Source organism: Prunus persica, chromosome G6 (assembly GCF_000346465.2).
Source record: "Prunus persica cultivar Lovell chromosome G6, Prunus_persica_NCBIv2, whole genome shotgun sequence".
NCBI classification, from domain to species: domain Eukaryota; kingdom Viridiplantae; phylum Streptophyta; class Magnoliopsida; order Rosales; family Rosaceae; genus Prunus; species Prunus persica.
This window is the reverse complement of record NC_034014.1, coordinates 15,223,559-15,240,364: the sequence shown is the minus strand read 5'-3', so window position 1 is coordinate 15,240,364 and position 16,806 is coordinate 15,223,559. Positions and strand designations below refer to the sequence as shown.

The 16,806-nt window shown below is 36.9% G+C and overlaps 1 long non-coding RNA gene across 2 annotated transcripts; it reads left to right on the top strand.

Annotated features, from left to right (window-relative positions):
- Positions 1,682-5,185, top strand: LOC18779608. 2 transcript variants are annotated; one of them, XR_002272346.1, is made up of 5 exons: positions 1,682-2,127; positions 2,214-2,403; positions 3,779-3,893; positions 4,104-4,350; positions 4,581-5,185. It is a non-coding gene; the product is annotated as an uncharacterized LOC18779608 (long non-coding RNA). The 2 variants fall into 2 exon arrangements; XR_002272345.1 differs by having other exon boundaries at positions 1,688-2,127; positions 2,214-2,383.

Here is a 16,806-nt window from a genome sequence, read left to right as displayed (position 1 = left end):
GACTCGCCTACCACTGGAGGTGGGAATGATGAAGGATATAGTGGAGCTGGAGGTAGTGGTGGATATGGAAACTATGTTGGACCACCTCCCGAATTTATGAGCCCCTTCACTGGTGAGGCAAACTTCACGCATGCAACACAAGATGAGGACCATGGGAGTAGGCGGGCAGGACTAGGAATTGGTGCCATAGGGAAGGACTATACTCGTAGAGAAAGAGGCAAGGCGATTTTGTCAAGTCTAGAAGATGATTCGTTATCTATAACTTCAGACTCTGTTGGAATCGGAAGTAGTAACTATGATTATACTCATAACCAACCATTTCCCTACCCTTCATATCCCATTCCTCTTGGGAAGGAATCGAGCAGCTCATGGAAAGAATCTAAGACTCAATCTTCAAATGATTTTGCTCATGGACAGCGTCAACCAATCTCGGATCCATATGGGTGGCACGTTAACAATTACATGCAAAATTATTTTGGGGATTTATCATTCGATGACTACTCTTCACAATACACTTACTCTACACATAGAGATTATGAAGATAGTGAAAGTTTTGAACCTCATAGGAACTCTATGTGGTACTAAGTCATTTATGTATCTTACCATGCAATGTATAAAATGTAAAATATTGTAGTAAATCATTATATATAAATGATTGTGGTGTGTTTAATCTTCTTTCATTAATTACTACATATTTTCTACACTCACAGTGTTTGTCAGCTAGCTATATAATCAACTTAAATTAGTTAAATCCATCATGCAATGCATTTCCTTCTAATTTTTTGTGATAAACTAATAGATAATTGACTAAATAAGCATCCTCCAAAGTTTCAATAAAAATTTCCAAGTTTTTCTTACAATTTCCGTGGTTTTTATTCAATTTTTATCGATATCGATAATATCCCGATATTTCCATCGAAATTTCAGTGTTTTTGGACTATCGATATTTCCGACATCACCGATATTTTAAACCTTGGCTGGAACTTCCCATTAACTTACACACATGGACATTTTGGCTTTCATCGTGGCTTTTGTTTTCAGCTAGGTGCTGGCGATTTTGCAAATATTTTCTTGGTTGCTTGGACCTTTCTAAGGTGATGGGCTAGTTCACTAAAGGGATGGGCCAACTTCCCAAAGTGATGGGCTATCTTTTCTAATGTAATGGGCAAATTTCTCTCCTTTATGCTTACGCACATATTTGGGCTCAAGAAATGGGCTTGAGTTTCGGGGCTCCCAAGCAGCTCAAAACTTCCATTTCTCGGCTCATGAAAACTCGTAATCATCCATACCACAACCCTCTCAGCAAGCCCCAGGCATTCGTTTGGCTTGGGCCCACTTAAGCTTGTAGCGTGGCGTGTTGCTTATTTGCTTGGCGTGGCATGTGTGCAAGCGCATATGACGAACTTTCGCGTGCCCAAATCGGGTTTCTTCTCGATAAGGTATCGCATTGAGCCGAGAATTCTTTTGGGCCAAACCGTGGATTTTTTGGGCCTTAACAAGTATAACTCGTGCTCTCAATGAAAGCATTAATGTTTGTGCAAAAATCCTCGTGGGTGAATATTCTCTTAGGGATTCACTACTACAAATAGTTAAAAAGACAACGTTGAATACACAACGGTTGGCTCCGAAACCATTGTAGTTGTTTCTTCCACAACGGTTATTACACAACTGTTGTTAAAAGGGGTTTTTAAGCGTTGTGGTTTAGGGTATGTGGTTTTCTGATTTTATTTCACAACTTTCCACATCAGTTTTCGTTTGAACTGTTGTAATTGAAGCCTTAAAAAAAAAAAAAAACACGAAGTGAACAGTAATTCAATATTTATTCTTAAGCCTCGATAGTTCTCTCTTCTATCTCTTGTCTCTCCTGTCTACCTCTCTCCACGGTCTTGTTCTTCCCACCATTGCCTTCACCATGGCCATAGACAGAGAGACTCTGTCTCTTGCATCTCCCTCTCTCCACGCTCTCCCTCTCCCCTCCCTCTCCCGTCTCTTTCTTTCTCCTCCCTTCTTCTAGGTCAGGGGGATTTGGGTTTTAATTTTAGGGTTATTGATTTGGGGATACTGATTTGGGTTATTATCTAACCATTTGGGTGTTGGCTTGCGGTTGCTCTACCTCGATCAACAAAGGTAAAGAAAAAAAAAATTAGAGTTTCAATTTGTTTCGACACTGTTGTGATTTTGGTGTTAACCATCTCTCTTTGTTTCCACTGTAGGTGCTTAGCTTTTTCATCTCTCTTGCCCTCTACGGTTGTTGCACTCACTCTGAAGCTTTGATAGTGTGCTTTTCTTTCATAAGAACTCTGGCCAGCCCCCTTTCTCAGTCTCAGGCCCCTTTCTCAGTCCCTTTTCTTTCATAAGAACTCTGTGGTTTGTGAATTTGAAGGTGGGGTTCAGATAATCTCAGTTGAGTCTTGCTACTTTTGCAGCTATTTCATATGTGTATTTTAATTTCATTTGAGATTTGTCTATCTTTTTTAAAAATTTTGGGTTCTCTTTCTTGATCCATGGTATGTCTCAAATTGTCTTTGTATTCTCTGTTTATGTTTCTCTTGTTTTTCCTTTGTTTCCTTGTTTCTCAATCATGATGGCTGCCTCCTCTCATATGAATTTTATGTTTTGCCCCTTCCTTTACTCGATTCATAAATGACCAATGCCTCATATCTTATTTAACCAAGTCAATTTTGATCCCCAGCGACATGAATTTGCATTCTTCTCTTGATTTGAGACTATACCTTATTTTTAATTAATTCATTATTTGTGTTTCTCAAATGTGGTTATTTTACTTCTTTTTTTTTTTTTTTTTTGGTATGCAGATTTGTTGCTTTCGTACTTTGAATTTTTGTAATGTCAAATAAAATAAAAATCTTGAAATTCTTCTGTTTGCAATCGTTTATAATGATATTGATATAGATGAGTCAACAGTCAAACGGCAAAGGGGCTTAGTTGGCCATAGTTAAACGTGACCTTGAAACAGAAAATATTATTTGGAATATAGCCTGCTATATGTGGAATTTGGAGTTGTCAATAATGGACGTTTTAGCTATCCCGTGATATTTCAAACATGGACAGTTTTTTAGTACAAAATTGTAAGGAGGAGCCATATCAGAAAACCAATTTAGATGAAATGTGATAGCTTTCAGGAACTATCTTCCTTCAAAGCTTTGTAGATAATCTCTGTCACTGAATTTCCTCAATATGTCTCAAAACACATAAGATACTTTGAATTTGTATCTAATTGACTACATGGATACATGATGGATATGCAAGGGATACAGGAGGGATTATTTTGTATTTTCTTTTCGAAGAACAATGGGTTGAGGGTAATTTTTTTGGAAAAAAAAAAGGGTTGTTTGGAATTGTTTCTATAAAAGAGAGATCTGAGTGCTAGTTTCAATTGTTAAAGAAAAAATAAACATTTAATATTTAATGATTGTATTGTACCAATAGTGATAGTCATGTCTAGCTTGTTAAAAAGGGATAAGATAAGTGAACCATATTTCTGGGATTACTGTCATGGCTCTGTTCTGTTTGGCAGAGGTTCCATGAACTTCTCTAAATTGTGCAAGGTCTAGACCTGAGCTGGCTTCTATATATCTACTTTTTCTCTTAAACTTGAGCTAGTTTTTGTCGCACATATCACATGGTGCCGTTACAAAGTAAAATGTAGATGTTAAGTTATACTTTTTGTTTTTTAGTTTATACATTATCAACATCGTGCATTTGGAGTTTCTCATCCATAGTTTTACGTATTCTTGCAAACATGTTATTGTGAATGCAGTTACTATCTTGCTAAGAAGAAAATTCCTTCTATCCATGGAAATACAATGGGAGTAAAACTACAGCAGTTCATATTTGATGCGTTTCCATACGCACCTTCAACTACACTTTTTGAGGTGACTTCGTTTCCCCCACTCCTTTCTTTTTTCTTTTTTCTTTTTCTTTTTTCCATTAATCGATAATTTACTGTTAAGTTTTCAGATTGACCTGGGCTTCCTAAACCACAAAATTTACAACCCAAAAAATAATACATTCTTAATTTCCTTGCCTCCCTCTCTAATAATCTCCATAAGATTTACAGTTTACAATTGTTGGTACTTTTGCAGAGATTGTTGTGTAGTTTTTAGCCTAAAAGTACAAACCAAAAAGTGGAGGAATGGCTGCAGAGATAGTTGTTTCCCGAGCCACGCAGCTCTTGTTTATTGCTTTGCTCCTCATGTGCCTTCAAACCCTTAACTTGAGTTGAGAGTTGAGATCTTCAGCCCTCCTTTGAACTTGGCCTCCAAAACTGAAAAGTATTTGCAGCCTTTGAGTTGATAGTTGATATCACTCTTGCTTTGCATTCAAACAGAGGTATAGTCTTCAAACCTTGAATTCAGTTTTGGTCTCTTTTTCTGCATTTGAATATTTGTGCCATTTCTGGATTTTTTGTATGAAGTTTTCTGCAATATTGATAAAACCAAATAAAAATATAGTTTGGTGATTATTGAAAACTGATGGGTATATTTTATATTATATATTTAACCTCATTCTTAGTATATTTTGGAAGAATTTTGATACTTTGAATTATATTTCCAATATAGGAATTTCGATTTCCTCTGGAGCAAAACGTAATCATATTTTGGAGTAATTCCAGTTGGAGGACATTCGTGAGCCACTTAGCATGATCCTATCAAAATTTCAGATTTTTTTACCAAGCGGTTATTTTCTGGCAATAAAATAAAAGAGCAGTGCGCGGTGCTGGAATAGTGACGTTTTGGGCTTTTATTGCGTTTTTAGAGCCCAAAATGACCTGGATGGGTTCATGGCCTTCTGGAGAAGTGTTCAGAATATTTTTATCTTTAAAACAAGCTATCTTGGGCCAGATTTGGAGCAGATTTGAGGCTAAAACGTGGCTAGGCAAATTGTGGGCAAATTCTCCTAATCCAATTTGGACTTTATTTCCTAGTATTATTTTATTTTACTTAGTTTCCTTGTGGGGATAGAAAAGCTGTACAGCTAGGTTTTAAGGGGTATTTAAGCTCTTTCTCACAACAATTTTAAGGACTTCTTTTTGGCTCTGGAATGTGGAGAGCCATTGCTAGGGTTTTGGGTTTTCAGCGACTTTCAGGTGTTTTCATTCTTATTCATTCGAATGATATTTTCTTTGAATTTAATTATGAGTATGCGTAACTAATTCCTTTTGCTAGGATTGATAGAATTGCATAGGATTGTGACGGTGATGGCTAAGCCCTAGTTTTCTCTAAATTGTTAGTCTTTAAAAAGAAAACGTTCTTCTTCTTTCCTGTTATTATTTCCCAACTTTCGGATTTCTTTTATGGTTAATTTAATCTTTTCAAATTCATACACTTCAAATCTTTGATAAAATCTATTTTAGTTATTAATTAAGAGTTAGTTTAAATACAAATTAGTCAAACAATCTTTGGGGACAATGACCTTGCATGAGCACTTATACTACAATTACCTTGTATTCTTGCACGTATTTTCAGTGATTTTTACCCTATTACGCAGGTACTAAAAAATCCTATCAAAAACACCAAATAAAAGGCATGTATTGTATATACAAATATTGCAGCCTCTTTTTTTTTTGTCTCCCTCCCCCTATGGCCCATTGGTTATATTTCCAAATGTACATAAACATTATAATTTGCTCAAATACAAAAAAGAGATATAGTAGTCATTTTAATATATTAAGGTGGCAATGGCATGTTAGAAGTGCGCATGATATAATAGTTTTGTCTCTGTGACAGAGTATTGCATATTGATTCTTTTATTAAGTAACTAAATATGCATCACTTACTTTAGGTTAATTGTATTTAGTTTTGATACTAGTGATTAAGTACTCTATTGTGAATGACATACATCATTTTGTGATTTTTATACTTGTAAGATGGATAAGTCATGGATGTATGTCGATAGAAGGTCACGAGAGTATGAGGTGGGAGTTGAAGGATTTTTGAAGTTTGCCATAGAGAACTCAAGAAATGTGAATCTAATTCATTGCCCTTGCATAAAATGTGGAAACATTTTACAATATGGTATTGCAGTTATAAGGGATCATATGTATATTAATGGTGTTGATACAAGTTATCAATCTTGGATATGGCACGGAGAGCCTATGTGTCAGTTGCAAATGCAAATGAACCTTTTCCAAGTACTAACAAAAGAAATGGTGGCTATAGAGAGAGGATATTGGGTGGATAAGATGACTCAATTAGTGGATAAAATTGAAAGATTTTCTAAGGCACAAGGTAGTCCAATTGTCCATAATCTCTTGATTCCCACTACACATCTTTCCGACAAAGGTAGTTGTTCAGCTGGAAAGGTTCCCGATGAAAATAATGTGGATGTTCTAATCTTGTATGTAGTAACATACAATTTTTTTTTCTTTACATAGAACAAAGCAAAATGCTTGAATTTTACACAACCAAGTATTGCATTACAAAATCTGCAACCAATGCCATCTTCACTAAAATTGTTGTGCCAGTTTGCTGAAAGAACTCTGAAGGTGGCGGGGGAAACTACTGTTGATGCTCAAAATGGCCCGGCCAATATTGAGCCCAACTTAGTGATTAGATGTACTGGGTCTTCAGCAGGGAAGAGGGCTGAGGCCCTTGGTGAAATATAGTTTGATGGGAAACCTGCAGAAGACAAAGTGGGAGAAGCAATCGTTATGCTTCGGACACCGGTGTGGTGCCGGCCGAAGGCTCTCCGATGCCTAAGTCAGTTACAAGTAGTAATTCTGGCAGAGTAACAGTAAAAGTGGGAGAATAGTTCTTGTTTTTACCTGGGTACTGTTCCCTATTTATAGGGAGGTGAAAGTGGAAACTTTGTACAAAGTTCCAATGTGGGACTTTGTGTAAGTCGTTGTGGTGGCGACACGTGTCCTGGAGATTAGGTTTGGCAGCTGGGAGCTTCGGCAGGTGTCTGGCACCTCGGAAGTGTGTCTTCCTTCGGCACGGGAGAAGGCGTGGCTGCCTTAGTGCTAGTCGCTTTGATGCTGGGTCTGCTCGGTTCATTATGGTGTAAACAAACCTGTCAGCCACAAAAGCTGATAAAGACAGAATCCCCAGGCAGACCTTCTACCCATCCTGCCTCATCCCTAATCAATCAGCTTGAGCCTTTACAAATACAAGGTGAATCCAAACCTATTCTAGTTGAAGGACAAGAAGACTGGACTGAAGAGTATAAAGAGGAGCAGTTGGATTATGAGCCATCTGCAGATGACCAAACTGGGCTCCTCGAAACAAGAGAACAGGTCGACTGTAGAAAAGAATATGGGGAAGAACAGATGGAGTATGACGGAGAGCTACATGAAGAAACTGAGGCTTTCGGTGTAGAATTAGAAAGCCTTTTGCAGGGTGATCTAGGTATCAACATGATGTTCATCTTGCCGGAGAAATTCAGGGCAGCAGAAGGACAAGAAAACACTCTGGAAGGAGACGTGTTTTCTCAGGAAAGCTTTGAGTGCAGGTTGGCAGAGGCAGAGGAAGCACCAGAACAGCAAACACCTATTGCCAAGACAGGCGGAACTGCCATGAAACTGGCTGCAGAACAACTTTGTTTCTCCAAACCTACCACGGAGATGGCTAATCTCCTCAGACCTCTGTTCATAATAGCAAACTTTGGGGGTGTTCCCATTCCCAAAGTCATGGTAGATGGAGGTGCAGCTATTAATCTTCTACCTCATAGATTGTTGAGCAAGATGGGCAGAACAGAGAAGGATTTACTTCCAACACGTTTGACTGTCACCAACTTTCACCAAGACTCATGGAATCCTGGATGTGGATGTCATAGTTGGAACCAAAGAGTTGAAGATTGCATTCTTTGTGGTATAACTCATGTACGTGTTATAATATAAATTGATATTTATTGATATTATATCCTAAAAGTGAAAAATTATAACTCTATCATCTATCCATATTATAATCTGTGTACGAATTATACTACGTGACCGTATTCTAGTAACACGTGGACTGGTTATCATGAAAGGAATGTCTTAGGGAATGGGTATGGGAAGAAGTTGTTGCTTGGGCCTTTTGGCACTGCCCAAAATTAATATTATGAGGGGCCTCAACACAAGAAACATATGCCCGAGCTTTTGTTGTGTTCAAACTCAGAACAATATATGAACATGCAGCCCATGACACGCAATCTTTTTAGAGCCCAACCATGTGCATAACATGTGCCAAGAGGTTTTAGATCGTCTTCCTCTTCCACCCTAAACCCTCACTCTCAGACTCTCAGTGAACCTTCAAATTTTTTCTTCCCTACTCCCGAATCCAAATAATCACCATGAAATGATAGAACCCATTTCTCATTCCAGTCATTTCCACCCCAAAACCCTTTCGCCTAATCTTAACCCGAATTCTTATCCCACCCACCATGAGACCCATCTCTCCAAGAACCCTTTACCGCTTCTCTTCCTCCTCGCTATCTCCTCCTCCTCCTCCTCCACCACCACCTCCTCCTCCTTTTCTTCAGATTTCTCACTTTTCAACCTTTTCTTCAGGTCACCATTTTCACAGTCACTCTTCTTTCAGACGCCATGATGAGGAGGTTTAGAACGTGAGGATTTCGGTTTGGTGGGACTTTGAGAACTGCCATTTTCCAGCTGGCGTCAACGTGTTCAAGGTATCACATAGGGGTGGGCACTCAAACCGGCAAACCGGAAATCCGAGCCGAACCGTACCGAACCAAACCGGAAAAAAACCGAGTTGACCAAAAAGTCAAAAACCGGTCAAAAACCGAACCGGACCGGTTTGGACCGGTTCCGGATCCGGTTCCATGTCTTCAAAAACCGAACCGGGCCGAACCGAACCGGTGAAACTAAAAAAATATATAATTTCAATATATATTTATATTTAATGCTATATTTTTAATTTCACTAAAAAAAAACCTAATATTTATTCAAGTTCAATGTCAAAATATCTCTCTTTTCTTACTTTAATATTTATTTTTTATATGAAATTGAGTAATTTGTTAATTTTCAAGTAAAAAAATAATATTTCAGTTGAGAATTGTATTAAAAAATAATTTAAAAAAATAATTTTTATAATCCGGTTCAAAACCGAACCGAAACCGGAACCGGACCGAAACCGGTTCAAACCGAACCGGACAGTTTTTGAAATTTTTTTTATTAAAACCGAACCGAACCAAACCGGATGAATAGTACCGGATCGGTTCTAATTTTAGGCAAAAACCGGTCCAAACCGAACCGTGCCCACCCCTAGTATCACATGCGATCACCAGGGCTATTAGGACCAATGGGATAAAGGGCCCCATTCAGACCACGGCTTTCGGGGACATGTTGTAGCTATCAAGGTTCAACGAGGAGGCCTTGTCGTCTACTGGGGTCAATCTTACTCACGTTCCTCACAGTTAGTCTCATTTTTCCTTTTGTGAATTGTTTAATTACAACTTAAAAGTTACTGCAAATAAATTGAAGTTGGGAATTATGTGGTGCAATGCTGAAATAAAGTAGCCTATACTCATATGTGTACATCTGTAATTGTATCGTGTGAGTGTTGATTAAGTGGAAGAATGCATGAGAAAATTGTATATAAAGTAACTAGGTGACTGCAGTTGTGTATCTGGTCTTTCAATGATTGTAAGGTTATATACAGTATTATGACAAAAAAGAAGAAGCATGTTATGGCTGCATAGAGTGACCAATCATAGCACTAAAGGAGAACGCAGTTAAGCAGTTAAAGGTGTAATTTTTTTAGGGTCCAGTGGCTGCCTAACATGGTATTAGAGCTCTAGTTAAAACTGTAGTCCCACTTTGTTAGTTTGCAAGGTGCAGTCTGAGGATAAATCCATATGTTTTTCTCTGTCTGCTTCTCCACATATCCAAAGGGGCTGCATTTTGTTAGTTAGAAATTTGAAGGCTAAGGTCTCATCTTCAAAACCTGTGGTTGCACATTGGTTGTCTAGTCCCTAACAGCTTAAGCATTTAGAGTCTCTTGTTGGCTAACAAAAATGAGATAATCCACTTTGACTTATTTTGGTTGCTATAACTTGGATGAAAGAAATTTGTACCTCCAGCAAGGAAACAAACCAGTGCATATAGATTCAATAGCATAAGATATATGTAATAGTAGCCTCTAGTGCTCTATGATTGGATCTTTTTATTTTCTAGACAAAGAAAAGATAAGGAAAAGTCTGTGGGATCAATGAGTCAGGTTGTTGATCAAGCACCTCCTACTTCATCTTCTTCATCCTATAATGAATCAGATGAGGACAACAAAACTGCGACAAGTTATGTGGTTTATGCTAATAAATCTAAAACAAGTTGAGGGATTTTTGGTCAGATAGTAAACTGGTGTAAATTCCAGAAAAGTATCTCGAGCTCTGATAAATTGAGTGATCAATCCTGTGACAGACCAACCTTGATGAACACTCACTCTCAAGAGCACATGCTCTTTTCGATGGATTCATTTTGGGGCAACATGGAATCTTTCATGGACACACCTAAAGGATCAGTTATTGTTTCTGAATCGAGGACCAGGTTGCATTTACTCCTTTTTTCTCTTCTTTTTTGTGAATTATACAAACACATACACATGCCTAGTTCTACTCTTCACGTTTGTGTTTCTCTGTGTTATGGAATTCTTTTTATGATTAAAAAAAGTGATCCCAACTTTCTTTTTTTTTCCGTCACAGATAATTCTGTCCAACTCTAGAACTAGGGATTCTCTAAGTTGTTTCTTGATTTTTGTCTGGCTCTTTAGGTCCTTAGATTTTGTAATTTAATACATATATATGTTGATGTATGTATGCATGCATGTGTGCGTACATAGGGTAATGTTCTCTTGCTAGATATCTGGCCTGTATATTGTTAGACTGAAATCAAATTTCAATAGTTTGGAAAGACAAAATTTCCTTATATGTATGTGTATGTATGAAAGTTCAACCCTTCAAAAGTCTTGGATATATCATAATCTTTTGGAATGAAAATAACTGAGATAATTTCTTCAAATTAAAAATCAAGAAGGAAAAAAGGATCCATTATGAATTTGTCTATGAGGCAGAAAATTTTGAAGTTGAGTTAAATGAATTGCATCAAGGAGGTCCAATAGAATTTAATTATGGGTGTAGTCTTTCATTGAGGATACAAGGTTGATCAGTCCATTTCGAGATTGCAAAAAGTACGAGAAACCTGAAGATAGGTTCTTTTAAACACCCATATTGTTTTCAAATTACTATTCACACTCCTGTAGTTTTAAACAGTTCTCAATGATCCTTGCTCATACTGAAGTTGATGTTCAAATATCTGGTCATTGGTAATAGTTGAACCCAAATTGATTCTTTTGCTGATATTAGCGTTGTTTAAACTTGATTTCATCGGAAGTTGCTATTAAACTTGTATAGTAATGTTATTCTTGTGTCTTCAATTGTTATAGGGAACATATGGCACTGCATCTTCAAAAGGAAGGACCTTTGTTTCTTAGATCTCTCCACAAAGGTGATCTCGTTCACTTGGTAGATTTGTTACTATCAGAAAAGAAATGGGTGGAAGAAAGCCCCTCCCAGACGTCACCATTCAAACTCACCCATTGTGATGGAAAGAGTTTTCTAGATCATTCTAATATTACAAATAGGTTGAGATCCATCTTTTTGAATATACCATCACTGCATGACATACAAAGATCACCAGAGCATGATGGAGAGAAAAAGAAACCCTCCGACAGTTGTAGAAGTGAGATAATAGCCCACTGTCAAAAGCTTGTAAATGAGATATTGAAAGAGTACCCAGAAGGATATAACATGGCTTTATTCTGAAAGTTGTTTCTTGATAGATATGGCTACCACCTTGATTTGCCTATGCTTGGTTATCAAAAGTTGGCATCCTTGTTGCAAACGATGCCTGGAGTTAAACTAGAGTCCTCTTACATCATTCCTGGTTGTAAGACTCCAAAAATGTTTGCTATGGACACTTCTATTCCCAATATCCAAAAACATACTCTCAGTCGTACAGTGGCTAATTCAGATAGTAAATTATCTAATGTGTCAAGCAAGGATGATGTTAGCGACTCGCCCTGGGAAGAGCTGGGCCCTGTCGCCAACACATCGAACAAAAACAAAGTGGAAGTAGCATCAAGGAGGAAGGCAATAGGATCAAGAGGTTTTGATTATGAACCGTCCCTCTCAGACGACTTGTCAAATTCAGAAGGAGAGACTTCGCCCTTAACTGAATCAGAAGGAGAAGGCGCAGCCAGAGTGAACAAGGAAGATAGCTCCCTATTGTTGATCCTTGACTCATGGTACTGTGGTAAGGATGGCGGAAGTAGCAAGGGCATGTCAAAGAATTTTGAGAGGTTGGTTGATTCCACAAATGTTTCTAAGCTATCTGTTTCATCTGGAGTTGGCACCATGAGTGGTGCTTCTTTAGGAAACCATGCCCGGAAGCAAAGACCTAAAAAGAACTACCCTTTTGTTCCAGACTCTGGTGATCGCAAAGGACAAGCTAATTGATGGCATACTAGGTAGCTTGAAGAAATCAAGGAAGCCAAGGTTGAGAACCTAGAGGGTATAAATAATTAAGAGCGAGAGCAAGTCAATGAAGCATTTATCTTCTACATTTGGAATACTAAGAAATGTAGAACTTGAGCACTTATAAGTGTGATGTAATCCTGGTCATGCATCATTTTTTTGAGATTAGGTTTCATTTACAAATTTGATTTTTGTTAAAGGCGGAGCTAGGATTCAGGATGTTGAATTAGATTTTCCTATCCTGATTAATTTATAAAAAATGGCTTTTCAAAATAATTCATTGTTGGTTATGAGCACGTTTTGTAACATTTTTGTGTTTGGTTGTGAGTTTTAATTTTGTAGAGTAAATGGCCAAAGATGAGAGTTCAGAGAGAGCTGAACTTAAACTCAAAACTTTAAAAGAAAAAAAAGGAAAATAACACAAAGAACTCTTTAAATTGGTTTCAGGTTTTCGTTTGATATGATTCTTTCCCACTTTCCTTTATATTTTCATAAGAACATTAAAAGTTTACAAAGAAAATCTGCAATGAATCTTACAACCTTACGGTTAAATGTAATTCTATAAAGAACATCCAAGGAAAAATTATTAAACTAGATACAAGTATTTTAGGAGTGACGTCCTTAAGACCATCTCCAACCATGTCGGGGCTAAACTCAAATTTCCACCCTCTAAAATAGAATTATTCATGTATTTTCAGGACTCAAAATTTGGAACTTTTCATTGTCTGTATATATAGGCATCAAGAAATTAAGGATGTGTCATCCATTTATTCTTCAATATTTGCAAAAAGAAAAGGTTCCTTGCAAGCTCACGCCTAGAATTCTCAACACAATTAAGATGTTAAGTTAATCAAACACAAACACCAATCCGAGACGCGAATAATTCAACTACACAAATGCAAGGACAAAAAAATGGAGAATCTAGTGGGGATCCAAATTAATGAAAAACCTAGCGGCGTTGCTTTCTTTTGTTCCACTCGAATAATTCATCTCAAGTAGAGCGAATGTTTTTTTAATCCAACTAAACTGTGATCACCGTTCACCTTTGCAATGAACCTTTCTCTTTTGTTATAAAGAAGAATTAGAAAATGCTTTGTTGTTATAAAATAAAATAATAATAGTATGAAAAGTACTACTGAATATTGGGAGTAGAATTGTATTTGCTCTTTTGGTGTTTACACTGACAAAATTTTCTAAAATAGAACTCACTAACACTCAGATTTCACACTCTCTCTTCTTTCCTCTCACTCTTCATTTCTTCTCTTCCTCTCTTTCCTCTCTTCTCCGTTGGTGTGTTTTGCTAAGAAATGGGAAGCCTATTTATAGGCAAATTGGATGCCTTCGAACATCATCATTAAGCTTTTTGAATATTATTTCCTTCTTTTCTTTATGTGGGTTCCATCACTTTCTTTACAACACTCCCCCTTGGAGACCACAATGTATGGAATATACCTCGTTAAAAACCTTGCCAGTAAAATCCAGTGGGACAAAAAATTAGTCGAAGGAAAAAAGAGTACATAACCATGTGTAACATAAAATTATGTGTATATTGACATGCGTGCGACACTGCCTTGTTAAAACCTTGCTAGGAAAAATTCAGCGGCATAAAACCTGGACGAAGGAAAAAAAAAAGTACAGTGTATGAAGATCTTTATCGACAACATGCTCCCTCTGATGCTTGACAAAATATCTTTTAAGCCATATTGTTGATCATCTTTCTGAATGTCATAGTTGACACTACTTTTGTGAGTCAATCTTGTAATATTATTGGATGTTTCCCTGAAGAATATCTCCCCCTGATATCTTCATGACTATCTTTCTAGAGGAAAGATCTTTCGAACTGAGTGAATGATGTAGCCATCAACAATTCATGTAGTTGAGTAAGCAAATATATTTCCAGTGAGCTATCTCTATGTAAATCACAGAAATTTCCAGAGTCCGCGAATCAAACGAAACCTGGGTTATTTGTACCTTCACTTGAAAAGAAAATGCCCGTATATGATTTTAGGTGGAGATAGCATCAAATATATCTCACATCATCCCAAAGTGGTGGTGATGGAGCTGAGCTCTATCTGGAAAATATGATGTCCGGTCCAATATACTTTCAGAAAAAATCATTTAAGTGCCTAATGTGTAATCCACATAACCCATAGTAAGAAGGCACGATTGCATCTGTAAACCAACATTTCTTGTTTCTACTAAAAATATTGTGTCATACAAAGTGAATATATTCCTCTTTATTCCAACACTCATGCGTAACCTTCAAGGTTAACATCTCTTTGGGGTTCGTACTATGGGTTTGTTCTTTCACATTCATTCTCATCTGGAATGGAATTGCCTCTTTTCATTTATGGCCAATGATTTGAGTAGCTACCCCAAAACCAAAAATTATCATTCATCAATTCGTGATCCCACCATTCTCATGTGCATGTGCATGCATCAATTATGAACATTTCTTTGCTTTTGGGTACCCAAGCCACTTAAGGGGCTTTTATTGTCTCTTTCCAGACAGACATCTTTTTATTGTCTCTTTCCAGACAGACATCTCTTATAGGATGAATTATGTGAGAATGTGGATCTTAACCTCCAATGGAGCGTTATTTTATAGTAGGGCGTGGATAATCTCCATTTAGGGAGTTGGAACATTTAGAACCCATATATCTGTCATGTTGCGGGCATGCCACAAATTAATACATACATGTCAATTAATTGTCCTTCTGGGACTTTAAACTATATAATTTGCTAGCATTAGGCGGGCACCGTATTAATATTGGCATGTAAATGGATTGTCCTTTTGGGACTTCAATCCATATCATTTGCTACGCAACAGGCGTGCATCATATTGATCACTACTATACCCATGTTCTGTTCTTGTTTGACTTTAATCTATGCAGTGTATTATCAATGTATTCAACTTGCAATTTATGAAATTTGCATTAATAATTCAGGAATACATATCAGAATGATACAAGCCATTCTTTTGGAATGGTCATTGATAGGATTTTTAGTACCTGTGCAAATAGGGTTAAAATCATATAAAATACTTGCAAGAATACAATGCTATTGTAGTATAGATGCTCATGCAAGGTCGTTATCCTCAAAGACTATTTAGCAATTTAAGTAAAAACAATTTCCAATTGACTACCTAAAATTAAAAGTTGAGAAAGATGTTTGTGAAATTGGTTGATACTAAAAGCAAATTTTAAACAAAAACAAATACGACTGAAGGAATTTTAAATACCAATTTATAAAAGCACTAGGGTTTCACCATCACCTAGCAATCCTATGAATTTCTACCAATTACTTATGATTTTGCACATGCCACTTTGAAGGTTAGGTTTTCCTAATTTATATTCTACTTGGAACCTCCAACATAGAACGTATATCCAACATGCAACCCGTTTGGACGTTCGGATCAAATCTGAACATGAAAGACTCATTAAGTTTTGTGAAAACCCTTTGAAAAACCATGCAACCCTTAAGACGTGATGTTCGTCTTAAGTGAAATTACAATTATTAATCACAAGAAGCCAGCGTCAATTTCAAGGAACCTTCCGACCAAAATTGCATCTAATTACTTTTCTAAAGATCCTAATGGTGATCAGGCATTAAGACAATTAGATAGTTTAAAACAGTGATTAACAATTCAAAGTATGCATGCACTCAATCATAAGCAATTAAATAAAAATCACATATTCATGCTAAGGTTCAAGGCTTCACCCTAGGAAAAGAGAATTAGTTACGCATATTCATAATTGAAATCCAAGAAAATATCATTCAAATGAACAAGAATGAAAACACCTGAAAATCGCAAACACTCCAAAACCCTAGCAATTGCTCTCCAATCCCCACAAGAAAACTAAGTTAAAATAAAATAATACTAGGAGATAAAGTCCAAATTGGATTAGGAGAATCTGCCCACAATCTGGTCTGCCACGTTTTGGCCTCAAATCTCCTCCAAATCTGGCTCAAGATAGCTTGTTTTACAGATAACAATATTCTGAACACTTCTCCAGAAGGCCACGAATCCATCCGAGGTCATCTTGGGCTCCAAAAATGCAATAAAAGCCCAAAACGTCACTATTCCAGCACCGCTCACTACACCTTTATTTTATTGCCAAAAAATAACCGCTTAGTAGAAAAGTCTGAAATTTCGACATAATCAATCTAAGTGACCCACGAACGTCCTCCAACTGGAATTTCTCCAAAATTCGTCCATTTGATTATGTTTTGCTCCAGAGGAATTCGAAAGTCCTATATTGAAAATATAATTCAAAGTATCAAAATTCTTCCAAATATTAACCAAAATATACT